The 24,714-nt window shown below is 43.0% G+C and overlaps 2 long non-coding RNA genes across 2 annotated transcripts; one reads left to right on the top strand and one right to left on the bottom strand.

The window, feature by feature from the left end:
• Positions 1–15,011: 15,011 nt before the first annotated feature.
• LOC130914931 (uncharacterized) lies at positions 15,012–20,179 on the bottom strand. Its single transcript, XR_009063023.1, has 3 exons — positions 19,899–20,179; positions 19,783–19,833; positions 15,012–15,738 (listed from the first exon to the last, which is right to left on the bottom strand). It is a non-coding gene; the product is annotated as an uncharacterized LOC130914931 (long non-coding RNA).
• On the top strand, positions 16,309–19,164 carry LOC130914930 (uncharacterized). Its single transcript, XR_009063022.1, has 3 exons — positions 16,309–16,828; positions 17,884–17,978; positions 18,064–19,164. It is a non-coding gene; the product is annotated as an uncharacterized LOC130914930 (long non-coding RNA).
• Positions 20,180–24,714: the final 4,535 nt, after the last annotated feature.

The following is a 24,714-nucleotide window of genomic DNA, read 5'->3' as shown; positions in this document are numbered from 1 at the left end:
GTGTTTTTGTTAGATATCATTAAAACGTTTTTTGAGTTCATCGCCATCTGCCTCCTGCCTTGCATTTTTGTTTCCTGCGTTTGGGTCCACACAAACCTGCCTGCCTGCCCGCGTCCCTGACAGAATGACGCAACCAATTGTGGACCCAGCGGGAAAAATTCGCCACCGGCGTGCACGCCGACGACCATCTGCCCGTTCCCCTGATTATGTTTTTCCTCGACATATTTTTTTTGATTCAGATTTTTCGGATTTTGAGGAAGATCATAATTTATATGATCTTCTCTCTGATTCAGACTCTGATTTTGATTTCATGCCCTCTGTCTCCCCGGATTATTTTTCTTACCACCCTCCGTACTCGGTGTCACGTTCGGAGCTCATAGCCAAGGACTCCTACCTGGGATCCCGTTGGGCCATCTATCGGGGACCCCCCCGGGGTGGTCTACGGGGTCGCCCAGGCTCAAGGCGGCCTAATGAGGCTGTTCTGCCGCCCCTGCCACCTGAAGGCGCTCACCGAAGGCCTCGGTGTGGTCATCAACGCCGACGGCGTGCGGCAGTTCCTCCAGCGCCGGCTTCCCGCAGTCAAGTTCCTCCAGCGCCGGCTCCCCGCAGTCAAGTTCCTCCAGCGCCGGCTCCCCGCAGTCAAGTTCCTCCCGCGCCGGCTCCCCGCAGTCAAGTTCCTCCCGCGCCGGCTCCCCGCAGTCAAGTTCCTCCAGCGCCGGCTCCCCGCAGTCAAGTTCCTCCAGCGCCGGCTCCCCGCAGTCAAGTTCCTCCAGCGCCGGCTCCCCGCAGTCAAGTGGCTCTCGCGCCGGCTCCCCGCAGTCAAGTGGCTCCCGCGCCGGCTCCCCGCAGTCAAGTGGCTCCCGCGCCGGCTCCCCGCTGTCAAGTGGCTCCCGCGCCGACTCCCCGCAGTCAAGTGGCTCCCGCGCCGACTCCCCGCAGTCAAGTGCCACCCGCGCCGACTCCCCGCAGTCAAGTGCCTCCCGCGCCGACTCCCCGCAGTCAATTGCCACCCGCGCCGACTCCCCGCAGTCAAGTGCCACCCGCGCCGACTCCCCGCAGTCTTGTGCTCCCGCCAGCAGACTCTTGCGACTCCGCTGCTGTTCCGCCAGCAGACTCCTGCGACTCCGCTGCTGTTCCGCCAGCAGTCTCCTGCGACTCCGCTGCTGTTCCGCCAGCAGTCTCCTGCGACTCCGCTGCTGTTCCGCCAGCAGACTCCTGCGACTCCGCTGCTGTTCCGCCAGCAGTCTCCTGCGACTCCGCTGCTGTTCCGCCAGCAGTCTCCTGCGACTCCGCTGCTGTTCCGCCAGCAGTCTCCTGCGACTCCGCTGCTGTTCCGCCAGCAGACTCCTGCGACTCCGCTGCAGTCCCGCCAGCAGACTCCTGCGACTCCGCTGCTGTCCCGCCAGCAGACTCCTGCGACTCCGCTGCTGTCCCGCCGGCAGTCAACTGCGACTCCGCTGCTGTTCCGCCGGCAGTCTCCTGCGACTCCGCTGCTGTTCCGCCGGCAGTCTCCTGCGACTCCGCTGCTGTCCCGCCGGCAAACTCCTGCGACTCCGCTGCTGTCCCGCCGGCAGACGACGGCGACTCCGCTGCTGTCCCGCCGGCAGACTCCTGCGACTCCGCTGCTGTCCCGCCGGCAAACTCCTGCGACTCCGCTGCTGTCCCGCCGGCAGACGACGGCGACTCCGCTGCTGTCCCGCCGGCAGACTCCTGCGACTCCGCTGCTGTCCCGCCGGCAGACGACGGCGACTCCGCTGCTGTCACGCCGGCAGACGACGGCGACTCCGCTGCTGTCACGCCGGCAGACGACGGCGACTCCGCTGCTGTCACGCCGGCAGACGACGGCGACTCCGCTGCTGTCACGCCGGCAGACGACGACGACTCCGCTGCTGTCACGCCAGCAGACGACGACCCAAAAGCTGTTCCGCCAGCAGACTACTCCGACTCTGTTCCTGGTCCGCACGACGACCCCGACTCTGTTCCGGGTCCGCACGACGACCCCGACTCTGTTCCGGGTCCGCACGACGACCCCGACTCCGTTCCTGGTCCGCACGACGACCCCGACTCTGTTCCTGGTTCGCACGACGACCCCGACTCCGTTCCTGGTTCGCACGACGATTCCGACTCTGTTCCTGACCCTCGCCCCGACGATGCTGCTCCCCGTTTCCTGCCACAACGTGGCGGTATGGACGACCGAGCACTACCTCGTCTGGGACCCCCGCCTGATCTGCCCGTGCGGTCACCCAATGTCTGGCGCCCCAGGCGCCCTCCTGATCGACCCGTGCGATCGGCCCACGTCTGGCGTCCTGGACGCCCGCCTGACTGGCCGTGACGGGCTGGTGTTGCTCCCTCCTCCGAGCAACCTTCTGACTTTTTGTTTCCTCGGGACGTCTGGGATCCGTCCCTTGAGGGGGGGGTACTGTTAGGTTTTGTGTTTGGTTTCTCCTTGTGTGACTTGTCCCTGGGATTACCCATTGCTCTCACCTGTGTGTGTTTTCCCAGTGTATCCTGCAATCTGCATCCACCTGTGTTACCCAGCTGTTCCTCGTCTCGTTACCCCTTGTCTGCGTATATAATGACCCAGTTTCTTGTCACTCCTTGTTGCGTCATTGTCTATGTCCGTCTCTGCCAAAGTCAAGTCCGTTCCAAGCCCTCCCTCCGATTTAAGTAAGTTTTGTTTGAATCTTGCCCTGTTGATCCCCAGTGGTTTTGGTTGTACTTTGTGTTTTTGTTAGATATCATTAAAACGTTGAGTTCATCGCCATCTGCCTCCTGCCTTGCATTTTTGTTTCCTGCGTTTAGGTCCACACAAACCTGCCTGCCTGCCCGCGTCCCTGACAGGTTGTCCCAAAATGGGACACCCATGGTAATTCTAGTGTTAATATGTATAGTCCATAACTGTCCAGTCAACATTTTGAGTTCCACAACAATTCAGTTTTATTGCGTTATGTATATATTAGGCATAAGGTGTACATTTAACAAAGCAAAAATAATTACTGGGGAAAAGCAGGTGCTGGCAGATTTGCATTTGGGATAACTGATGCTACAACAATCTAACGATATACTTGGCATGCGGGGTGGCCAGTGGGGTGGCCAACAAATTTATAGGGGTGGCCGTGGCCACCCCCTGGGGGCGCCACTGAGTGAGTGGTAAGTCCAGCATCGTGATTTTTTTTTTTTTATTAGAATGCGATTACATGGTTGTATATTTTTCCACGCTCTCCACATAGCTAAAACTGGATATTAGGTAATGGGACAGCTCCTACTCATCTAAATATGGTAAAGCCAGCCCAAATGTGGCTAAATGAATGGTATATTATTGATTTTTCAAAATAAATGACCAAACGATTTTATTTTCCAGGTGTTGCTGTAAACCGTCAAGTAATTACCCTTCCAAGAGTATACCTGTGTCATCTGGCGATCCCAGACGTGAGAGCCAAACTTGAGGAGGCTGAAGCACTGACAGGGGCATGAATTACATTTAAAAAATAAAACCATAAATTTTAAACAACATTGACACATTTTGTTGACTGTTTAATGTATTCTATTGGTATCAGTGACGTGCGGTCAGGGGAGGCAGATGAGGCAGAGCCTCACCTGTCATCATGACAAAAAAATAATTATAGCATCAAATTTATATTAATATTTGTCCATTGCTCTTTATGTATGACTCATTTCAAACCTTTTTTATAGTCAAAATCGCTGAATTTGCCCATTTCCTGTTCAAATAACAAAATGAAACGAGAGGTGCGGCAGCAACGAGTAAAGCCTCACCTCTGATTGCGCAATCCATAACAAACTGGGTTGATACATGGAATTGGAGCGTGCTGGTTGCCGTACATCTGCATGTCGCCATTATAATGTTTCCAGATACGTTTATTTTTTTATTTATTTATTTTTTTTAAACTTTGTTTATTGAAGCAATATAGTACAAGCAAATGAGGTAACAACATTCGAGCATTTTTTTCCCCCCCATTGAACCTTAAAAAAAAAAAAAAAAAAAAAAAAAAAAAAAAAAAAAACCTCACCCAACCAATACCCATAGCACATATCCTCAAAAAGCAATATATTGTTAATATAGTTATTTCCCTTTAAAGGGGAAAAGAGCACAGACAGAGAAACGGGGAAAAAAAAAAACACATATATAAATATATATACACCTTTATATTGGTGTAATTTTTTAGGCATAGTTCAAGAATCCACACAGAGATGGCAATTTGTGCTTCTGACATATGCAAAAAACGGGTTCCAAGCGTTCTCAAAGGACGCAACTGATCCACAGAGTGTCAGTCTTATCCTTTCCAATTTGAGAAAAAAAAACATCTCCTTGATCCAATATGATTGCGTAGGTGGAACTGAAGATTTCAACCTCAAAAGAATTAGCCTTCTGGCCAGCAAGGTTGCGAATGCTATGAGGTCCCCCTTCTGAGGAGGTAGACCATATGCAGAAGGAACCACACCAAACAAAGCAGTCAAGGCATTTGGAGCAATATCTATCTCTGTAATCTTTGATAGAGCAGTAAAAATATCAGACCAATATGAAGTTAAAGACGTACAAAACCAGAACATGTGTGCATAATCGGCTGAGGCCTGCTTACAGCGATCACACGTGGAGGAGACTGTATGAAATATTTTAGCTAGCTTAGCTTTGGTATAGTGAGCTCTGTGTAGAATCCTACACTGAGTGAAACTGTGTCTGGCGCAGATTGAAGATTTGTGTGTCCTACATAAAATTTTCCTCCAGACCTCTTCAGATATACTCATTCCCAAATTTGATTCCCAGACTGCCTTAAGGGCATTTACAGTACTATCTGAGCTGATTTTATAAATATTAGAATAAACCGTAGTTATTGCACCCTTTGACGATAATAAGGGTTTTAAAAAGATATCTAAGGCAGAGGCAGCAGGGAGTGTTGGGAAACTTAGCCAAATAGAGCGAGCATAACTGCGAATTTGGAGATACCTGAAAAAATGACAATTGGGCAATGAAAACTTTTCAGCTAGCTGTTGAAAGGAGGCAAAAGTTGAGTTCAGATATAAATCCTCAAATGTTTCTAAGCCCAGCCTAGACCATATTGTGAATGTGTTATCCAATAGAGAAGGGGGGAAGGCATGATTTAGTGAAATTGGAGCTCGAACGGAAGGCGCCTGTAAACCAAAGTATCTCTTAAATTGGTCCCAAATCCTAATACAAGATAATACCACAAATGTTTTTGAGTACGAGGATGTAGGTGACATAAGCGGTGAAAACAATAAGGATTTCAATGTCACCGGTTTAACAGAGTTGGCTTCAGCAACTAGCCACAATGGGGTGGTATCAGTACTCTCACCATGGAGCCAGTATGACAAGTTCTTAATGTTTGCTGCCCAATAATAGAACAAAATCTTTGGAAGAGCCATTCCACCCAATTCTTTGGGTCTCTGCAGTGCCTGATAGCGCAGTCTGGGTTTCTTTTTGTTCCATATAAAATCAGTAATAAGGCTGTCCACCGATTTGAAAAAAGAAAGCGGGAGAAATATTGGAATGCATTGGAATAAATAAAGGAAGCGGGGGAGAATGTTCATTTTAACCGAATTTATCCGAGCCGGGACGGAGAGATTAAGCAAAGACCATCTTTCGAAGTCTTGTTTGAGCTGCACAAGCAGTGAGTTAAAATTCATCTTACGCAGGTTTTTTAGTGTGTCAGCCACATAAACCCCCAGGTAGACAAACCCTGATTTAGATACTGTAAATGGAAAGTTCTCTGATGGATAAACCTTGGCTAACTGATTTACAGGAAATATTTCACTCTTCCCCAAATTCAGTTTGTACCCTGAAATTTTACTAAAATCATTTAAAACGGAGAGTGCTGCAGGAATGGAGCGAGATAAGTCAGACAAAAATAACAGAAGGTCGTCCGCATAAAGTCCAACTTTCAGCTCCACTCCATGTCGCACTATACCACTTAGGTCAGGGCAACACTTCAGTGCAGCCGAAAGAGGTTCCATAGCCATTGCAAACAGCAGCGGGCTCAAAGGGCAGCCCTGCCTGGTGGATCGGGATAGGTGGAAATATTCAGAATTAGTATTATTAGTTCTAACTGACGCTTGCGGGGACAAGTACAGCAGTCTGATCCAAGACACAAATTTGGTTCCAAACCCAAATTTTCCCAAACAGTAAAATGAATAATCCCATTCCACTCGGTCGAAAGCCTTCTCAGCATCCAGGGCCACCAAGGCCTCCGACCGAGCTTTTGATGAACGGTTGTACACAACATTAAAAACCCTTCTAAGATTGGAAAAAGAGTGTCTATCACGAATAAAACCAGTTTGGTCTTGCGAAATGATCAATGGTAGGACTCGCTCTAAGCGAAGAGCCAGCAACTTAGACAGAAGTTTAAAATCCACGTTCAGCAAACTGAGAGGGCGATATGAGCTACACTGTAATGGGTCTTTACCCTTCTTGAGAATCAGAGATATACATGCCTGATTTAATGTTTGGGGAAGTTGACCAAGTTCAAAAGCCTCTGTAAACACCTCCAACAGGTGCGGAGCTAATGGCTTCCAAAATGTTTTATAGAACTCAGACGGAATTCCATCCAATCCTGGGCTCTTCCCGCTTTGTAAGGATTTGACTGCCTTTTCCAGTTCAAGTCCTGTAATAGGGCGTTCCAGCTCCTCTCTCAATGTTTGATTCAAGACAGGGAGCGTTATTTTGCCAAAAAATGGCTCAAATTGTTCAGGACCAAGAGAGTGGTCCGATGTATACAATAGTTTATAGAACTCTAAAAATGTTTTGTTTATTTCTAATGGGTCTGAAGTAATACCCGAGTCGGTACACACACGTGAAATTAGCTGAGAGGATGACCTTTGACGTAGTTGGTGAGCGAGGAGTTTATTGGCTTTATCTCCCTGCTCATAGAATCTTGACCTTGATAGGAGTAAGAGCCTTGTAGTATGTTGAGAAGTGATGAAATCATACTCTGCCTGTAGAGACATCCGCTCCTTATAAGTTTCTGGTAATTTAGAGATGGCATACTGAGAATCCAGCACAGCTATATTGTGAGATAATTTGGCCAGTTTTGAGCTCATTGTCCTCTTTTGATGTACTTCATATGAAATAATTTCCCCCCTCATAAATGCTTTCATGGATTCCCATAGCACCGCAGCCGAAATACCTGGAGTTCTGTTAACTTGAAAGTAAAAATTCAATCGCTCTGTCATATGTTCAACAAAGTCTTTGTCCAGTAAGAGTTGGGTATTAAGGCGCCACGGTGGGCGAGTGTTTATAAATTTGCGAAAATGTATCTTCATAGAAACTAAGGCGTGGTCGGATAGAATAATAGAGTCATATTTACAGCCAGAGCAAGCCGTAAGTATAGAATTATCTAATAAGAAGAAATCAATTCGAGTGAAAGTTCGATGTACATGCGAGAGAAAAGAATATTCCTTTTTATCCGGATTAAAAAAGCGCCAAGGATCAGAAACATCAAACTCATCCATAAAGGCTCTAATCGTTCTAGCTGATTTTGACTGTGGCACTGAGTTTAAAGAGGAGCGATCTAATGAGGGATCTAACCAACAGTTAAAATCACCACCCAGAATTAATTTATATTGTGCCAAGTCCGGTAACATTGAAAAAATCTGTTTAAAGAAACCCACATCATCCCAATTTGGCGCGTATATATTCGCAAGGATAACCTTGACCTCATAAATGTGGCCAATGACAATAATGAACCTGCCATTAGAATCGGAAATGGTTTTGGTATGGGCAAATGGAATGTTTTTGTGCAAAACTATAGCCACCCCTCTTGCTCTACTGGTAAAGGAGGAAAGAAATGTCTGGCCAACCCAGCTCCGCTTCAGTCTGAAGGCATCTGTATTTTTAAGATGAGTCTCCTGTAGACAGGGGCGGACTGGTAATCTGTGGGTTCTGGAGGATCACAGAACGGCCGGTGCCCTGGACGGCCGGCGGCCGCCATTCATTATACATCACTGTTTTTATCCCCCCTAGCCTCTGATTATCTACAGTTCGTATCCAATCTGACAGGTGGCAGCAATGCGCCTTGCTGTTCATCGCCGGTCCGAACGAAGAAAGCACAAAGTAGCCTTCATTGGTTCTTTGTGGAAGCAAACTAGCGACGAGCGTCAATGCGCAATATGGATGGTGGTGGCAAAAAAAGAAAAGAGAAGGGTGGCGCAGAGAAGGTTAGGGAGAAAAAAATTAAAGAAACTGGAGAGCGAAGCATTAAAATGTCATATGTTGACAAATATTTTCGCAAGCAGCAGTCTGGCTGCAACGGCCGCGTCGGGTAACAAGTCAACAGCCCAGCCCCGGCGATGGTGAGAGGGGGAGCCGCTCTGACGTGCAGCCGCCGCCGGTGCAGGGAGAGAGAAAAGAAGAGGGAGGGTGTAACGATTAGCTGGAGGAAGTTCCCCAGACAAGCGCAGGGCAAGTAAAAAGGGACGAAGAGGGTCACTTGCTCGGTATACTTGCAATTGTTATCCACCAGGTAGGTACATTTTAAATGAAATAAATGACAATTAAAGGGTTAGTGCCAGCTAGTCCGTTTGCAATCGTGTCAAGTTACAGTATGCTAGTCCTACTATCACTCTCCTAAGGAAAAATATTTTAGCTGTAAAACAACATATGCACACGCAGCAGCAATATTAATTCAGAAGAAACATAACAAAATATTAATAAAATGAATGGTTTTACTTTAAAGATTAGTTCGTTAAATTGATATGATATATATTTTTAATCATGTATATATCGTTTTGTTTCCTGGTTAATACTTTCCAATGAAGGTTATGTATCCAGGATTTGTCTTGAAAATGTTATTGTATTTTCATTGAAATTTATTATTTGTATGGCAAGATTAATTATGGCAGGGGTCTCCAAACCGGTGTTCTGCCAAAATATGCTACATCGGCGAAACGTCCTACATTAGTCGAATTTGACACCTAAAGTACTACCGTGCGCTCTTAACTTGTTTTGTTTAGATGCATACAGGAATAAGGTACTAAAAAAATGCCTGCAGAAAATACTTAAATGTAGTTATATCAAATAAGGACGGTTTAAACACGCTACGTGACTAATGTGGTCAACTGCTTCAAAGCTAACACAAAAAAACACAATGGTTAAAAGTATGAGAGGGTAATACATGCAAAAAGTATCTTTGAGGCTGTGAAAAGGTTCTAAATAACTAAATAAAAACAAAAATAGTGAGTAATCACCGCCTCTAACCGATGTGCGCATGCGTGTGAATGCATGCGCAAGCGCCCTGAGCATTGTGTAGGACGTTTCGCCGCGTAGTAAGGAATGGCCGAACACCGGTCCTCAAGGGCCGCTGTGGGGCCTGGTTTTTGTTTCAACCGATCGAGTACCGACAGTTTAACCAATGAAGTTTCTGCAGCACCTGACTGCAATCAACTGATTACACTTGTAAGAGTCCAGATTGGTGCATAGGTGTTGTCTTGTTTTGTTGGAATGAAATCCTGCGCCAGCTGCGGCCCTATGTGGAATAGTTTGGAGACCACTGAATTATGGCATAAACAATGAAATGAAATCATTTTATAGACAGAGATATATAGAGATATATTGTAATCGATTGGATACATAAAATTTGCTTTGAAAAATACATTTTCATTTGTTTTTTCAGGTTGATCATAGAGCTAGTGCAGAAAATGAACCCAACTCCAGTTCAGCCTTGCAATACTTTGAGCGCCCCAAGTCAGACAGTCACAGTCTAGACACATTTTCTTCATTTTCTCTCAAAGTGAACGAAATTGCCGCATTTTACAATGAAATGTAAAAAAAAAAAAAAAAAGTCTCCGGGGGGGGGGGGCATGCCCCCGGACCCCCTAGGGGGTCTGTGTTTCCCTTCGTATAGCGATTCTTGTGGGCTGGGCTGAGTCAAAGTCCAGGGCTGCTTTTTAGTCCCAGTCCGCCCCTGCCTGTAGATAGACAACATGAGCATTAAGTTGATGAATATGATGCAGGACCTTACTCCGTTTAATAGGATTGTTTAGACCTTTGCAATTCCAGCTCACAAACTTGACATCTCCACCTAGTCTAGCATTGGCCATTGCAGACAAGAGGAAATATTGGAAAAGAATATATCTGAAACGGTCTGTGACTCATAAACTTGACCATATGCATACAAAAAGAGATATGTGCTTCCCTCCCCATGTTGAAAACCCAGCGCACCCCGGGTCTCAACCCCCATATCACACACAAAAACAAAAACAAAACAAGAACAAACAAACAAACAAAAAAAACCTACAACAACAAAGGAGATGAAAACGAAAGAAAAAACACTCCCTTAGCAGAAGCATCCCAAAAGGGGAGCATGCTACCTTACCTAATGACAAGCTAATTGCAGTCATAGCTTAACTAACTACCGTTCACTCTAACGGCCTGGGGAATGCTAGTATGAACTGTCTAACAACGTTAAGATATTAGTATTAAACACACACTACTCGGAATGAGGAACTAAAACTTCAAAGTATGAGGACCGTGCAAGTAACTATGCCCCATGTAACTCATAGTCGCGCAGATGATGAACGATGACCAGGGTTCAACGGGTTCAAAATACACACAGAGAAAGCAAAACAATGCAAAACAAGTCTGTGCCCATTCCCGATCGTAATATAAACTTGGTATAATGTACATACAAACATGGTCGGAGCACAAAATAATGATCCCCATTACTATTGTCATACCGGGACAACATACCTTGTAGGCACGGAAGAAATAGACTTTACTTATCTCGAGTCTGTCCCTCCACAGCACCATCCAGATGAGAAGATAAAAAAAGACAGGAAAGGAAAGAAAAAAATGTAGCAGGTGGGAAAAGCCGGGCTCTTCCAAGATGATCAGCAGGCCAACGCTGCTGAGATGTTACCCCCCCCCCCCCCCCCCCCCAAAAAATAATCCTATAATCCCACCAGCGCAACATCTGAGCAGAAGAAAAAAGGAGGCAGACGAAAAAACACAGAAAAAGTCAGGTTCCCTCTTGATCCTGGGGCTTCAAGAGAACTTTGTTGACGAACTCCAAAGCTTTATCCGGATCTTCGAACCGATGAGTTGAACCACTAGGCAACGTGATGTGTAGCGTGGCGGGGTATCTGAGACCGAACCTCACATTAGCACACGAGTGAAGCTCCCGCTTCACCCTCGCAAAGGCTGCCCTCTGTTTAGCCACGGTAGGAGTGAAATCTTGAAAGATGTGGAGCCTTTTTCCATTGTGCAGCAACGGCGAAGCTTCTCCAGCCCGACGCAGGATTGTACTCTTCTCCTGAAACATGTGGATTCTGATGACCAAGGGTCGCGGAGGTTCGCCACTCTTAGGTTTAACACGCAGCGTTCGGTGGACCCAATCCAGCTCAGGTTCGTTCTCGAGACGCAACATATCGCTCAAGAGTTTAGCAACAAACTTGGTTGGTTCGGGACCCTCGGCGCCTTCAGGTAAGCCCACAAGTCTGATATTATTTCGCCGTGAGCGGGCTTCCAGTTCCTCACATTTTGTGCTAAGGGACGCCACCGTTTCCGATAGCTTGGCCACATTAGCCTGTAAATCAACTAGCTGGGCTTCGTGTGCATTAGCCGCGCTTTCAAGGTCCGAAATCGTTTCTCGGTGGGCGTCAACTTTCGCCTCTATGGGCTTCAGAGCCCGGGCCACTTCAGTTTTAACAGTTTCGGAGATTATTGCCTCAAATTTGGTGACAATTTCGGTTCGAAGCTCATCCATCATATCCTTGATGCTGCGTAGCATGTCTTCGTTAGCCATGGGCTGCGGAGGGGAATCAGACGCCGTAGGCAGTTGCTGCTTACCCCGGCCACTTTTCGATGAATCCGTTCTTTGTCGAAGGCTCGTCATTTCCCAAAAAAAAAAAAAAAAAGGGGCTGTTCTCAAAATGCGTCGTAACACAGTGTGTTTTAAATCTAGTCGATTGACAGTTTAACGAGTTCATATAACAGAATGAGATATCGCATTCCCGCGGACCGCCGGCTACACACGTCCTACATGGCTGACCGGAAGTCCAGAGCGCCAGATACGTTTATTTGACCTGATTTTCCACAGTCTTGCTAATGTCTTTAACCCTTAAAGTTTAATTTTTGTTAGCGACATATTTAGTTTTGCTGATGGGAAATAAAACAGCAGTGAAAAGGCACAGCTTGCGGCAGATAGTACTCTGCCGCACTGAAAGGGGGCGTACGTGAAACTGGACTTTCCGTCAAAAGTGGACGCGATTAACAACACCGGAGCTAAAAGGTTTGCTTCAAACTATGGGACAGACGATAACTCGCGCTTTTCAAACGGACTGGTACACCCGAAAAGACTGGCTATGTGGGTGTCCTTCGAAAAAAATCGGCTTTGCTGCTTTCCCTGCCTTTTTTTCTCAACTTGTGCCAATGTCTGGACTAACACGAGATATTGTGACATTAAAAAACTACCACGAAGCCTCAGCAAACACGAGAGCTCGATCACTCACATTCAAAGCCTGATTGCTTTAAAAACTTTTGGAAGCTCAAGGATCGATTTGGCTTTGACGAACAGCGGAAGCTCAACGGTAGCATCCAGAATGCTCGGGTAAAGAGTTTGAAATACCTCATTAATGCAACCTGCATCCTAGCTAAACAGGAGTTAACATTTCGTGGTAACGATGAGCGTGTAAGCTCTTCTAAACGTGGCATATATGTAGAACGATTACATGGTTTTGCTAAGAAAGATGAAAGGTTAGCTAGACATTTGGACACATCCACTGTGTGTTCTGGCTTGTGAAATAGAACACAGCGATGTAATGGCGTACCGCACGCAGGCTATTTTTAGACCGTGACGTCGCATCGTAAAGCGGAAGTAAAGCCGAAGTGGGACATTATAGACCCGCCCTCGCATAGACCCAACGTAAAAAGTGCTACTTTTCGCCGGTAATCTTTCAAAAACCAACATGCCGATCACGCATTGCTTTTTTGGAACTTGTAGAAACGACTCTAGACATTACGACCATGAAGGATGTTTTCTTCATACGTTCCCGGAAACCAAAAACTCGGGAGGAAAAAATGTGAAGACCGAATCAACTTGCGCGGACTTTAACACCAGCTCGGCGAATCCATTCACGTTTCATATGCAGTAAACATTATGTTGGGTTGGCATGGTCTTTCAGAGGACAATGAGGTAAGCCATTTTTATATTTTTAACTTATTTTTTTTTAGCATAACGTTGTGCCGTACTGCTTCTGTCTGACAATGAATGACCTGAAAAGAATTATAATGGTATCTGACTGCCACTGTTACCGTTTCTGTTATATATATATATATATATATATATATATATAAAAACAACTTTAGTAAGGGGGGAGTGTAAATAAATTATAGGATTAAGATGTGTTATCAATGAAAAAATAAAAGTGTTCGTTGGCTGTCACTGAGTAGCATTTGCGATCGCTACACAAAGCTAACTAAATTACCCCCAAGAACGGTAAGAGACGTAGGACAACCAGAGGATATGTAAGAAAGACAGGGCTGATGGTAAAGGATAGCTTGTTGAAACGGGAGAATGTCATTGTCAGTCGCGTCGATAAAAAAGCTAAAGCTATGCTTAGGTCGGCTCGTTTTTTTCGTCTTTTTCAGCCTTCGACACTAAAGCCATCTCTTTAACTGAATATTTTTATGTTCTTCCACATCTATGCCAGTCAATTTGGCACCAGGCACATCATTTTCTGAGAGAATTGGTAGGTTTAGCGCTGTAAACGTCTTCTTCGTACACGAGTTCCATTCATTTCCTATTAGGGACAAACGATGGCTTGTTCTCGGTTAGCAACGGTAGCTAATGTCATGAATATTAATGAGCGGAAGTGACGTGTTGCTTGCGGTACGCCATTGAAGCAATCCTCTCCATTGAGGCGGAGAGATTTTTTTAAGGTAAAGGAAAATAAGGAGGACTTTTACAAAAAGGGCGTAGGTTTGCATAGGGACGGTAGGGACATAACACTACCAACTTTTCAGGATGCTAAAATTGTCCCCACCAACGTTTAAGCAACCTTACCTTTTTTTGCATGATATAATGTTCAGTTATATAGAGAATTTAGATCTTTCAATAGTTCCATATGTTGTAAGGATAGAATTGACCCTACCATTATAAAGTGAATTAATTTTCATTATGTTTATGCTAATAAAACCCAGACATTTATTCAGGAAGTTTTCAAAATGTTTCTTTAGTATTTTTTGAAAACAAAGGTTTGAATCGAACAGTGTATCATCTGAACCAATGCACATAAGTTATTATTAGTAGATAAGGATTTATTTTGCATTGATCATTTTGCCTATTAATTAACTAGGTTCATATACATGAGAAATGTGGCCCTTTGCCCCCTTCATCCAATCTGTTTGGTCTTATTAATGTCCCGTCCCCAGCAAAAAGTTTACCTACATGCAGGTTATGCTGTTATATCGTCCCTACGAATGTTGAGACCAAACCTATGCTCTTCCAAAGTAACGGCGGTTTTTGTGGTGAAGGACAGGCGCAAGACCACAAACAGTTTTCATTTCAATCTTATAAAAAAAACAAATTTAAAAAGAGCTTAGACTAAGAAAAATATAATGGAATATTTAAAAACTAAATTTTGGCCTTAAATAAAATGTTTTTCTTTTCACACTTTTTGTTTAGCAATCTGTAATAAATTGATTAAAGTATCAGAATTACAAGTTTTAAAAACAACTGAATATTTCACTAAAGGTCAGAATTGAATTCTGTGGTTTTGTACACCACTCTTTACTCTCATTTATGTTGCATGAATTATCGCAAATGCGTGTTATTTTCTTACTTTTACGTATCGATAATATGTACCGTGTGTGCGTGTTTTGTGAAGAATGCTGATGAGATATGAAATAACCAGTAGCCAATTGAATAAGCTACCCTTTTTGGTTTATATATTTGGAAATCTGACACTAAAGGAGTCAGTGCCTCACCAACCATGAACCTCACCGCACGTCACTGGTATATATTTTAATTATATTACATTCTGAAAAAAATTCAATAGGCCACAATAATAAATGATACCAGATTTATGTTGAATCAGCATCAGCTTTCGCTGTCAGATTGTGACACAACATACAGTGGGGAGAACAAGTATTTGATACACTGCCAATGGGAAAACCCATTTGGCAGTGTGTTTTCCCATTGGCAGTGTATTTGATACATTGCCAATGGGAAAACCCATTGGCAGTGTATCGAATACTTGTTCTCCCAACTATATAAGCTAAGTTATACCAAACACACAATGGCACACATCAAAGAACATAAATTTAGTAAGCAACACAAAGTTAGGATAGCAACGGACTAGCGCAACATTGAAAAATGAAAGTGGCAGTGGGAAATATGTATTTACTCTTTTCTGTGGCATTAAGTGTTCTCTATACAAAGATAATGCATTATCATTAAAATGTGAAGGTATATTTTTCTTTTAAAAATGTGTACTGTATATATGACTAGTTTATGATTTCATCTCCTCAAAATTTGCTACATTTATTTCTCCTAAGTCATCATCATCTGATGTCGCAGACGGAAGAAATTCAGGATCTGGCAGGCCTCATAGGATATCTTCAGTCGTCATCGCTGGACACCGCATCACTTGGGTCATCATATGACTCGACCCACTCTCTCTTGATTTTGGGAAACTGGGTGGCGACTGACTTGCAACGCTTTTTTCATCGTGTTGAGGGTTTCCGCCGCTTAATTTTTTATGTTTGGCTTCCTGGAGAAAAAAAAAAAAAAATCACAGCAGCATGAAAACATTGGATGAATCCTAATTTTAATTTACTAATAATTTCTTGGTGATCAAATAATAATGTCCCAGTCAAAGCAGCACAAAGCAGTTTTATTGGGATGTATTTGTTACATTTGGGCCTGCAGAGGATTGTTTAATATATAGGCTTTATATTTACCCTGTGACAGGCCAAAAAACCAAGGACCTATTTGGTGCTGGGAACATTTGAATTTACATAATACCTATTGATATAGTCATAAAATCACATGAATAGACCTGTCAGCAAACCTATCTACTTATGACAAGACAACAGCAACAAAAAAAATGTCGCACTTCAACAAACAGGCAGTAGGAGTCCCCCTCGTTTATCAACAGAAGTGCATTACGTTTTAGAATCATAAAAGCCATTAAAGGGTAAATTCAGATTTTTTGACATCAGGCTTATTCTTCGAGTTGGGGGGGGGGGGGGGGGGGGGGGTTTAAATGGTCAGTGGAGTTGATTTCAAAATATTCCGTATGGTTTGTTAGTCTTCTATTATTCTTCAGGGCTCCGGAGTGATTATGCTAATGCAAGTCAATATGCCCAATTAGCATGCTAATAAAAACCGATATTCACAGATCTAACATAGTCAAATAAATTCAAAACGCAGCTCGATGTTCAAAAACCCTCTGCAGCCAAAACAATGTCTCACCAAACTGCCGTAATTCATTTAATTCTGCGGGACTATTTTTCCATAAGCGTAATGGCACCACAACAGAGGAGTCCTATTGCCACTCGTCTTCACCTCGGTGTGCTATGCTGAGTGTTCACGGAAGGACGTCAACATGGTGAAATGTGCTTTTAGAAGCTGTGGAAACATACAGAAGAAATGGACAAAGGAAAGTTTCCACCGCTTGCCTGTGATGAACGAGGAACTATATAAAAAGGGGTTACTCTGCTGGATATGACATATACACACCGGTGGAAAAAATACTGCTTTGGAGTATTTGCAGCGCGCATTTTCATCGGTATCATCTCCTGAAATCAAACGCTGTGCCTTCGACTGTCCAAACGTCTTCAAGAGCTTCTGATAAACAGGTAAAAAATATATTTTCATATATGAAAGTATATCGCATGCACACCTCAATATCGCAGCTCGCGTTACTGGGGCTTGTAACTAACACCGTGCATATTTATGACTCGCGTTTTTAAATTGGAAACAATGGTCAATGTTCTGGCCAATATCTCACGAAGTGCATTTTTCCTTCCTGCTATTATTTTAAAAGCCGTTCGACAGGAAAGAAGTACTGCGGCGGCCATTTTGTAGTATTTTCGTCAGTCCGTCGTTTGGTGAGCGCTGGTTGTGTTGTTTGCACTTTCGAAGGCATCGACTTTTCACACTGATTCATTTTTTGATGCGACAGTGCAGCACAATAAAGCACCTGGAGCTCGGACTCTACCTCCCGACTCCCGTATTTATTTTGAATGGAGTTGTGTTCACTAGCACACACAAGGGGAACAGTACAGTCAACTTCCAGATCACCATCCCGAATGCAGTAAATCATTCCACTTGTGGTTGGATTCCGTTTACGAATGGTTCGTAGGTTATGTGCGTAAGCCATCGCAGTTTTTTGCACAACCCCACACACAGACACATACTCTGACGCTTCCTCATTGGGACTAGTAGTCGGTAGTATGTAAATAAGTAATATGCCAATCATACAATATTTTTTTATCCTTCACTATTTGCCCCAGACACCTCACGCAATCAGTTATTGAAGGGTTATTTATAGTAAGGATTGTGAGTGAACTGGGGGATATTGGAATACTTTATCACTTTCATGAAAAATTGAGAAAGCTCTGATAACTGTTACGTTTTCTACGTCCTTAGATAAGTGACACATACCTAGCTTGTAATAAATAAAGGAATAAACTAAGAAGTAATCTCCGGGTTGGTCTTCAGGAAAGCGTTGAACAACGCTCCTAAATACGATTTAACAAATCAATAAATTCTAAAACTTTTTTGCTGAACATGACAATCCTGGATAAGTTTAGATATTAGGGTTTACCTTATTCCGTGGTGCGATTGTGTCTACAACACAGGCATATTATCATGACAAATCTCACAAGCTACTTTTTACTGTGATCTCTAGGCGACCTGGAGATGCTGAAGGTACACCCAGAAGAGGCTCCACTTTGTTTTCAACTCCATGAAGGCAAGGGCGCCAGCAAGTGAGGAATGCTGATGGTAGGCTCTATCAACATTTGTCCCATTAACAATTGCACTCTACCCTTCTTATGTGTACATATTTCAATCAAATTTACTCTATTAGGGACTTTGAGATACAGCTTGGAGTTTCCAAAGCAAACAAAAAGATGGGTTGCCTGGAGGAGTTACGAGCCAACAACGCAGACATTCTGACAGAATTTTGTGGCGCATGTCCTGGAAAGACCGCAGGATTCATCAGTGAAGTTTGCTGATGCAGACTTTTATTTCAAGTCTCCAACTACAATTCCCCAAAGCATCGCAGGCATCAAAAGGCCTGATAAAGAAAAAGTCATTTTACATGTCAGTAGATTTAAAAAATGAGTAGGCTGACATTTTCCTTTTTTTTTTTTTAATAGATATTTTTGAATGTACTATAATTAAAAACACACACACACACACATATTGTCTTATTTGTGAAATGTGAAGGTTTAAAAGATCAAACGTTTCTGGGTATGTAGGAGTTTTTAGGAGTATTTAGAACAATTGCAGAGCATCTTCAGTTTCCCTAAAACCATTGTAGTTCCCATTGACAGAAGTGCACTTGTTACGGATACAGGAGACGACACACGATGGAAGAACACGTCGCTGGCCTCTTCCCAGATGTTTGCCTTTCAACGCCCACTCAAGAACAACCCTATATGCCACCAATCGGAGTTGCCTAAAACAAGAAAACCATAATACAGGGTGATTAAAAAAGAAAGTGCCAAAATCATCATGTGATAGATCAAAAAATTATATATATTATTTAAAAAAGTTACAGAACTCTAGCTTGGACACATGTTCAATATTCTCAACAAATAAGCAGCACTCTACTATATGCAGCAGGATTCAAAATGAGGGGGGAAAAGTAGCGGCTTATAGTCCGCAAATTACGTAACTTCAAGTTTTTAAATCAAGTGCTCTAAGGTGACAATCACCGGCAATTGAAATACATGAAGTAATACTTGATGTTCAACACATTTGCCTATGTCAGTTTTATAATGTTTTTATTTTTTGACATATTGCGTGATGATTTAGGCACATTCTTGTAAATAATTGCCATACTGCTACTGCTTTTTATATTGACATGCTTTTACTCTCACAATGCATTACTGTTGAGATGATATAGCTGCTTTCCTGAAGTAGAACTAAGCTTAGAGTATACGAATATTTGCCCAGCGACAAAATAAAGCATGCAGGAATCCAATTACCTCATTGACAGCTTCCCGTTTTTTCCCAGTTGGTCTTATCTTCGAAGAAAAAAGTTTCAAGAACACCTTTGTTGAGAAGTGGTAAAAAGTCTTGGTGTTCACTTGCAACCATTTGTTGAGTTCTGAAAACTGTTCAGCTCCAATTCTTCCCCGCATTTTGGAGACGGGAAGTCGCTTCGTTGCCACAAGGGAAAAAAAAAAAAAGCGGTGAAAAGACCAATGTGATATCCCTCCGCGCAGCCAGCTTGTTCTCTGCAAGGCAACTGAATTACTAATGTTGCTTTTCTTACTGCAGTTATTGACATGCAATGGTAAGTTTTAATAACTTTATCCTGAAAACATAGCCAACACTATTAATTGCATGCGTCATCGGTGAATCTCCTACGTGCATATGTTGTTTTCTTGAGCATGCTAATTGGCCCTATTGGTTTGCATTAGCATAGCCACTCCGGAGCCCTGAAGAATAATAGAAGACTAACAAACGATACGGAATATTTTGAAATCAACTCTACTGACTATTTAACCCCCCCAACTCGAACAATAAGCCTGATGTAAAAAAAATCTGAACTTACCCTTTAAGGATCTATACTTACGTATTTGTAAAACCAAGGTTGCATTGTTGTAGGTTTTCAAAGCTGTTGTGGCTGAAATGATGAAAACAATGAGCCGATTGGGGACCTGTATGCATGCTCACAAAAACGGTCCAAACCTTTTGCAGGAGAAAGTTTTTTTGGACAACTCCTAGAGTCTCGAGTCTTCCTGTGAGCAATTCATCGCTACACATGGAGATGGCATGACGAATCCCGCGAGTAAAACCCAGAAAATGTTTGCAATATACGGCGAGGGTAGCGTGGTGCTATATTTCCGTGTTCAGAGTGGTGGCGAGGCTTCCTGGAAGTTACGTCATGAGGTAGCGGTCGGCAGGACGGCGCGTCCCTCGTTGCTATGGTGTTGCTATGGCCATAACTCAAAAACTACGCGGTCAATTTTTTTTTTTTTTTTTTAATGTGACTTTTTGAGACAGCGAATGATGCATTTAATACAATTCAACTGAGTAAAACACTCAAGAGCTCTTCAGTTCCCCTTTAATAATTCAAAGCTAAAAATGACAGACATTTTGAATAATAAATATAATTAATTACCTTCAATTTATGGCTGGGTTGAAACAAAAGCGGTTGCGCAACGTCTGTAAACGGGGGTTTCCAGGGTAAAACGGACAAATTAAAAATAGTTCGGGGGCTTAATGTGCCAAGAATCTGCAACGGCAGCATATAGACATATTTTTCTATCAAACACAACAGTTCTTTTGGCTTAAAATACAGCAGTTTATTTTAAAGAGGAGTGCAAGAGCAGAAACTGCTTTTTCAGTTTTGTCTGTGTTTTCCGCCATATATATTTGTGCTGGAAGGCAATTAAAATTACGAATCACAATTAATAAAATGCCATTCATTGTAATGTCTTGATTAATTCACTTTTGAAGGCAAAAATACTTATCCCTGCAATTGGCTGGCAACCAATTCAAGGTGTATCCCATCTATTGCTAGTAGTGAATGAAGTACTCAATTTCTTTACTTAAGTAAAAGTACAGATATTGGTGCAAAAAAATATTGAAGTAAAAGTACAGTGGGGAGAACAAGTATTTGATACACAGTCAATGGGAAAACCCATTGGCAGTGTATCAAATACTTGTTCTCCCAACTGTACAAGTATCTTAGAAAAAATTTACTCAAGTAAAAGTATAAAGCACTTGCTTTAAAACTTACTTTACAAGTAAAAAGTAATAGTATTTTCTCCTGATGCAAAAATGTATTATACGTTGATATATATAATTTTTACAGTGATCTGAGTCAATTTTGAAAGAAAGAACCAGAAAATTCAATGGCTGCTCAGTTTAATTAAACTGTGCAGAACGTAAAAAAATAAGCATTTACATTGATTGCACTGTAAACAGAAGTTTAACAAGCTCAAAAACTCAAAAATTTAACTTAATGGCAGATTGCAAGCAACTATAAGGTGAATACCTCCACGAGTGTGCAGTACCTATTTGAATGAATGAATGAATTTATTGTCATTGTCATCATCATCAAAATCATTGACAGTTTCAGTGTGGAATTTTACCCGAAGGAAAGACGAAGACAGACAAGGAAAGACGGGAAAAGCAGATGCTTATCGAAACCCGTCCCCCATCAGCCCGGGACGCACAAACAGCATATTGTGTATCAGTCCAGTCATAATCTTACACATTTCGTTCAAAAGTCATTGATTGCCATGGATTTTCACATATTGTCAATTTGAGTGAGTTCATTGTATCAGTTGATGTCCAAGTAGGTGAAGGGAGGTAAGGCCTGGGGTGCTATGGAGGCACGCGTCTGCTGTATCCGCTTCAGAAGATTAGTCATCATCCTCCCTTGCCCGGTTTGCTCGAGCGAGTCTCTCATGATCACGCAGCTCCGCGTCGATTTTTGTGACCAGTTGAGCGGCGGCGTCACTTAGCCCTGCTTGTTCCTTTGTCACCTGTGCCAATTTGTCGCCGTTGTGACGAGCAACCTCCAATATCTCGTTGAGTTGATTCTTCATCCTCATCGAGAATCGGCGAACCCAGAGGGCACCAAGAAGCAACAGGAAGGCAAGAGCCATCAGAGAGCCGAAGATGAATAGGTCCTCGACGTCCTCTATCTGGAGAGACGTTAGGCATAACGGCCTCCATTTACCCCAGGCATCCTCCACATAACCAGACGTGAAGGTGTTGGCTGGACATGGGCGTTGGCTTGGTGTCGGTGTCATCATAGAAAATATTTTATCCATAGAACTCAGTGCCCAATCTACAAGTTCCATTTTGGCGCAGGTCAGACACAGCACTCACGTTGCAATGGCAGCTCAGTAATGTGATTTTGCTGAAGGGCATGTCCTAAGTGCAAGTATTATGTCTTATTCTCTGACCCTGACATTTAATCATCCTTTGCTGTGAGAACATCTTATCTGTGATGTGTGTGCGTTCTACATTTACGATGGATTTTGGTCAATGTACTGTTTTATTATATTTTGTTTATACATTTTTTTGAAGTAACTTAATGAATTCATATTCGTTAGCGCTGCATCACATGTATTCCATAGGCGAGCCCCAGTGTTTACAATCGAGCGCAGTGTGTGTCGTTATTCGTGTTGGTTGCGTAATCAGAGGCCGTAGGCCTTGTGAATACATGGAGGCAACAAAGTCATCTATATGAGGATTTTTTTTTAGGGTTCAAGATATCTAGATTTGTGTCCCCACAGCAAAACACATGCTTGTTATTCGTTTTAAACAATATCTTTTCCATATGCTGAGTAAAAAGCTGTACGTTTGAGTCAGGTGCACGATAGACACAGCAAATGGTAATGCTTTTGCAGTTTGGGATACTTAATTCAACTGTGATACGTTCCATCAAATCTTCAATAGCAGTTGACATGTCATGTTGGACATCAAACTTAAACACATTTTTTACAAATATGGCAACACCCCCCCCTCCCTTAGATGTCTGATTCATTTGGGCAACGTTGTATCCGTGCAATTTAAAGTCAAATCCTTTGTTGTCATTGAGCCAGGTTTCAGAGAGGGCAATAACATCAAACTTGTTTTTGAAGCTCTGTAGATATTCTTCAATGTTTTCAAAATTTTTGTATAGACTCCTGGCGTTGAAGTGGATTAGTTTGAGCTTACCGTCCGCATCCATAGAATTGTTATACTGTTCTGTGGTGTAGTACTTACAGTTGTTCGACATGTTATTGTAAAAGTTGAGGTCAGGATCAAGACTATCAATTGGGTCATCATGGGACTCATCAATCTGGTCATCCAGAAAGTTGGTGATAGGTGTCATCATTAATTTTCAAATGGTGTCAGCTCTTCGCACAACTCTTATCTTCATGTCTTGCGACTTGACAAGGATTTTGCAATCAGAGACCCAGGTGCTGGCAATTTTCCCCTCTTTTTTGAGCTGACATGCTTTTTTTGCTATTTGAGCATTTCGGTGAGTCAGGTTGTCATTCAGAAAGCTCTTCGTTCCCTTCAGGCGGTGGCGCAGTTCAAGCAGGGCAACCTTGCTCTTGTGGTCCGCCAACTTCACGACCATCGTCGCCGGTCCTCTGCCCCCAGCCAGGAGCAGAAAGCAGTGGCGGATGTCTTCCGGGTCCACTTTTATTCCAAATTCTTGTAGCTTGTCAATTGCCTGTTGAGCCACAGGTGGGCCAGCAGCCTCGGCATATGATCTGGGCGCCAGTTGTAATCCAGAGATGATGAGATCATTTGCGCGTCTTCCTTGGTTGAGATCATCAGCCAGAATTTCCAGCCTTTTGATGCATGCCTCCTTTTCCTCAACCACTTGTTTGAGCTTCTCGTTTTCAGCGCGCAACAGCTGAAATTCTTTCATGACATCCTGATTTTGGCTTTGAACCAGGTTGGTCAGGGAGGCTAGAGAGGCCTCCATTTTCTGGATGGAGGATTTGACTTCATCCAGATCCTCAGGTCTCAGAGCCCTCGGAGCCATACTTGAGACGTATTTCCAGGCTGGTCTCCCGGCCCTGAGCGCTTATCAGTCAAGATAGGAGCGTGCCCTTAAGGAGCTCAATTGTGCGACGGCACAGCTCAAGCAGTGGGAGCAGATATTTGAAGGCGCGCTGCACTTACTGTTTGTTTTTCTTGGTGGTTTACTGGTGTTGCCGCCTATAGTGCTCAGTTACGATCAGTGTTGTCACGAATTACTTAAAAAAGTAATTTGATTACTGATTACACCTCAAAAAGTAATCTAGTTACTTTACTGATTACTTTATTATCAAAGTAACAAAGTTACTTTAAAAGTAACTTATTAGTTACTTGTTACCAATTTTTCTCCTTTTGCTGCCTCAACATTAAAATAACAGAAAAATGTCATCGCATGTAATTGAGTTTTTCACATAAGGCTTAATCTTTGAGTTAGCGGCTTTTAATTAGTCAACCACCATTGACTCGCCCTCACTTAGCCATTCCGGAGCCCTAAAACTAACAAATAACTGACAAACTGCACGAAATTTGTTCAAATTAACTCCAAAAATTAATGAAATGAACAAAAATCCTACAACGTAAAGTTTTCATAATGGGTCAAAATCATTTTTCGAACAGATCAAGTGACTAGCACCTTGGAGACTATCCTTTGCTTAGCCAAAACTACACCAGAGGAGGCAAGATGGATATTTAGAATATCTTTAAACCTAAGCTTTCAAACGCTACCAACAACAACTTGAACAGTTGATTGAACTCAGTGTCAAGATGTGTATATATATATATATATATATATATATATATGTGTGTGTGTATGTATACAGTATTGGCCAAAAGTTAGGAGACACCTCAAAGGTGGATACTTTGAAGAATGTAGAATACAAAACCTGTTTTCAGTTATTTCACTTTTTTTGCCATTCCACATGTACGTTGTCTTCAGTGAGAATTTACAATAGTAGTGAAAATATATCAAATGCAAAAATGATGAAGTGTGTCCAAACTTTTGACTTTTGTT

This window comes from Corythoichthys intestinalis, chromosome 4, assembly GCF_030265065.1.
Source record: "Corythoichthys intestinalis isolate RoL2023-P3 chromosome 4, ASM3026506v1, whole genome shotgun sequence".
NCBI lineage: Eukaryota > Metazoa > Chordata > Actinopteri > Syngnathiformes > Syngnathidae > Corythoichthys > Corythoichthys intestinalis.
This window is presented reverse-complemented; position numbering and strand designations above follow the sequence as displayed.